At 38.7% G+C, this 4,478-nt stretch overlaps 1 non-coding gene across 1 annotated transcript; it reads right to left on the bottom strand.

The window, feature by feature from the left end:
* Positions 1 to 3,303: 3,303 nt before the first annotated feature.
* On the bottom strand, positions 3,304 to 3,376 carry TRNAK-CUU (transfer RNA lysine (anticodon CUU)). Its single transcript has one exon. It is a non-coding gene; the product is annotated as a tRNA-Lys (tRNA).
* Between the last annotated feature and the right edge of the window lie 1,102 nt (positions 3,377 to 4,478).

Genomic DNA, 4,478 nt, shown 5'->3' with positions numbered 1-4,478 from the left:
TCCCACTTAAGTATGGTATGCAGACTCATCATTTTTTATTAAGGAAAACCGTTTCTGGATATTCCTCTGCTCTTGTTTTGCAAGGAACTTCACTTTTATACATCCTTCAGAGGAAAGAATGTCAAGTAAAATAAGACGAAATGAAAATGGAAGGTGTGAAATTTTCATTTTGAGATTGCATAAGAAATCAAATTCCTCTCACGTGCTATAGAATACCTAAACACTTTTGATTAAACCACTTTAGTTGTTATAATGACACCAAATTTGAAAGCCATCTGTGACTTTTCTGTTCTTACTCTGCAACAACCATGGCAATTACAAGTTAAAAAGTAAAATGTATGCAAATTTTAGAATGGAGAATGCAGGCATCGATCCCGCTACCTCTCGTATGCTAAGCGAGCGCTCTACCATTTGAGCTAATTCCCCTGTGTGCTCACTCAGCATCACATTTCAAAAGTAACGTTACTGCTGTCCACACTTTATTTTAAGTCTAATTGCCCATAACATGAGTGTTCAGTTCACTCCTAACTGATGCCTTAACTACACCTAGGGGATGTTTTACACTTCAGGTTGGCATGTTTAGTACTTGAATAGGAGTGATATCACTGTATGTTAACCTAGACTCAGGCCCTACCTAATCTTGGAGATACATTTCTCATGAATGAGTAACCAAGGGAGATACAATTTTTAGGAGTTAGTGCATGTCTAATGCAAGATTAATCACCATATTATGAGAGCCAATGCTATCATCCAGCAAAAAATACTCGTTTTCGCCCAACGTGGGGCTCGAACCCACAACCCTGAGATTAAGAGTCTCATGCTCTACCGACTGAGCTAGCCGGGCTCCCACTTAAATATGGTATGCAGACTCATCATTTTTTATTAAGGAAAACTGTTTCTGGATATTCCTCTGCTCTTGTTTTGCAAGGAACTTCACTTTTATACATCCTTCAGAGGAAAGAATGTCAAGTAAAATAAGACGAAATGAAAATGGAAGGTGTGAAATTTTCATTTTGAGATTGCATAAGAAATCAAATTCCTCTCACGTGCTATAGAATACCTAAACACTTTTGATTAAACCACTTTAGTTGTTATAATGACACCAAATTTGAAAGCCATCTGTGACTTTTCTGTTCTTACTCTGCAACAACCATGGCAATTACAAGTTAAAAAGTAAAATGTATGCAAATTTTAGAATGGAGAATGCGGGCATCGATCCCGCTACCTCTCGCATGCTAAGCAAGCGCTCTACCATTTGAGCTAATTCCCCTGTGTGCTCACTCAGCATCACATTTCAAAAGTAACGTTACTGCTGTCCACACTTTATTTTAAGTCTAATTGCCCATAACATGAGTGTTCAGTTCACTCCTAACTGATGCCTTAACTACACCTAGGGGATGTTTTACACTTCAGGTTGGCATGTTTAGTACTTGAATAGGAGTGATATCACTGTATGTTAACCTAGACTCAGGCCCTACCTAATCTTGGAGATACATTTCTCATGAATGAGTAACCAAGGGAGATACAATATTTAGGAGTTAGTGCATGTCTAATGCAAGATTAATCACCATATTATGAGAGCCAATGCTATCATCCAGCAAAAAATACTCGTTTTCGCCCAACGTGGGGCTCGAACCCACGACCCTGAGATTAAGAGTCTCATGCTCTACCGACTGAGCTAGCCGGGCTCCCACTTAAATATGGTATGCAGACTCATCATTTTTTATGAAGGAAAACTGTTTCTGGATATTCCTCTGCTCTTGTTTTGCAAGGAACTTCACTTTTATACATCCTTCAGAGGAAAGAATGTCAAGTAAAATAAGACGAAATGAAAATGGAAGGTGTGAAATTTTCATTTTGAGATTGCATAAGAAATCAAATTCCTCTCACGTGCTATAGAATACCTAAACACTTTTGATTAAACCACTTTAGTTGTTATAATGACACCAAATTTGAAAGCCATCTGTGACTTTTCTGCTCTTACTCTACAACAACCATGGCAATTACAAGTTGAAAAGTAAAATGTATGCAAATTTTAGAATGGAGAATGCGGGCATCGATCCCGCTACCTCTCGCATGCTAAGCGAGCGCTCTACCATTTGAGCTAATTCCCCTGTGTGCTCACTCAGCATCACATTTCAAAAGTAACGTTACTGCTGTCCACACTTTATTTTAAGTCTAATTGCCCATAACATGAGTGTTCAGTTCACTCCTAACTGATGCCTTAACTACACCTAGGGGATGTTTTACACTTCAGGTTGGCATGTTTAGTACTTGAATAGGAGTGATATCACTGTATGTTAACCTAGACTCAGGCCCTACCTAATCTTGGAGATACATTTCTCATGAATGAGTAACCAAGGGAGATACAATTTTTAGGAGTTAGTGCATGTCTAATGCAAGATTAATCACCATATTATGAGAGCCAATGCTATCATCCAGCAAAAAATACTCGTTTTCGCCCAACGTGGGGCTCGAACCCACGACCCTGAGATTAAGAGTCTCATGCTCTACCGACTGAGCTAGCCGGGCTCCCACTTAAATATGGTATGCCGACTCATCATTTTTTATGAAGGAAAACTGTTTCTGGATATTCCTCTGCTCTTGTTTTGCAAGGAACTTCACTTTTATACATCCTTCAGAGGAAAGAATGTCAAGTAAAATAAGACGAAATGAAAATGGAAGGTGTGAAATTTTCATTTTGAGATTGCATAAGAAATCAAATTCCTCTCACGTGCTATAGAATACCTAAACACTTTTGATTAAACCACTTTAGTTGTTATAATGACACCAAATTTGAAAGCCATCTGTGACTTTTCTGTTCTTACTCTGCAACAACCATGGCAATTACAAGTTAAAAAGTAAAATGTATGCAAATTTTAGAATGGAGAATGCGGGCATCGATCCCGCTACCTCTCGCATGCTAAGCGAGCGCTCTAGCATTTGAGCTAATTCCCCTGCGTGCTCACTCAGCATCACATTTCAAAAGTAACGTTACTGCTGTCCACACTTTATTTTAAGTCTAATTGCCCATAACATGAGTGTTCAGTTCACTCCTAACTGATGCCTTAACTACACCTAGGGGATGTTTTACACTTCAGGTTGGCATGTTTAGTACTTGAATAGGAGTGATATCACTGTATGTTAACCTAGACTCAGGCCCTACCTAATCTTGGAGATACATTTCTCATGAATGAGTAACCAAGGGAGATACAATTTTTAGGAGTTAGTGCATGTCTAATGCAAGATTAATCACCATATTATGAGAGCCAATGCTATCATCCAGCAAAAAATACTCGTTTTCGCCCAACGTGGGGATCGAACCCACGACCCTGAGATTAAGAGTCTCATGCTCTACCGACTGAGCTAGCCGGGCTCCCACTTAAGTATGGTATGCAGACTCATCATTTTTTATTAAGGAAAACCGTTTCTGGATATTCCTCTGCTCTTGTTTTGCAAGGAACTTCACTTTTATACATCCTTCAGAGGAAAGAATGTCAAGTAAAATAAGACGAAATGAAAATGGAAGGTGTGAAATTTTCATTTTGAGATTGCATAAGAAATCAAATTCCTCTCACGTGCTATAGAATACCTAAACACTTTTGATTAAACCACTTTAGTTGTTATAATGACACCAAATTTGAAAGCCATCTGTGACTTTTCTGTTCTTACTCTGCAACAACCATGGCAATTACAAGTTAAAAAGTAAAATGTATGCAAATTTTAGAATGGAGAATGCGGGCATCGATCCCGCTACCTCTCGCATGCTAAGCGAGCGCTCTACCATTTGAGCTAATTCCCCTGTGTGCTCACTCAGCATCACATTTCAAAAGTAACGTTACTGCTGTCCACACTTTATTTTAAGTCTAATTGCCCATAACATGAGTGTTCAGTTCACTCCTAACTGATGCCTTAACTACACCTAGGGGATGTTTTACACTTCAGGTTGGCATGTTTAGTACTTGAATAGGAGTGATATCACTGTATGTTAACCTAGACTCAGGCCCTACCTAATCTTGGAGATACATTTCTCATGAATGAGTAACCAAGGGAGATACAATTTTTAGGAGTTAGTGCATGTCTAATGCAAGATTAATCACCATATTATGAGAGCCAATGCTATCATCCAGCAAAAAATACTCGTTTTCGCCCAACGTGGGGCTCGAACCCACGACCCTGAGATTAAGAGTCTCATGCTCTACCGACTGAGCTAGCCGGGCTCCCACTTAAATATGGTATGCCGACTCATCATTTTTTATGAAGGAAAACTGTTTCTGGATATTCCTCTGCTCTTGTTTTGCAAGGAACTTCACTTTTATACATCCTTCAGAGGAAAGAATGTCAAGTAAAATAAGACGAAATGAAAATGGAAGGTGTGAAATTTTCATTTTGAGATTGCATAAGAAATCAAATTCCTCTCACGTGCTATAGAATACCTAAACACTTTTGATTAAACCACTTTAGTTGTTATAATGACA

The sequence above is a fragment of the Triturus cristatus genome, chromosome 4_1 (assembly GCF_964204655.1).
Source record: "Triturus cristatus chromosome 4_1, aTriCri1.1, whole genome shotgun sequence".
Classification (NCBI taxonomy): Eukaryota; Metazoa; Chordata; class Amphibia; order Caudata; family Salamandridae; genus Triturus; species Triturus cristatus.
Note: the sequence above shows the minus strand (reverse complement) of the source record. Positions and strands in the feature narration are given on the sequence as shown.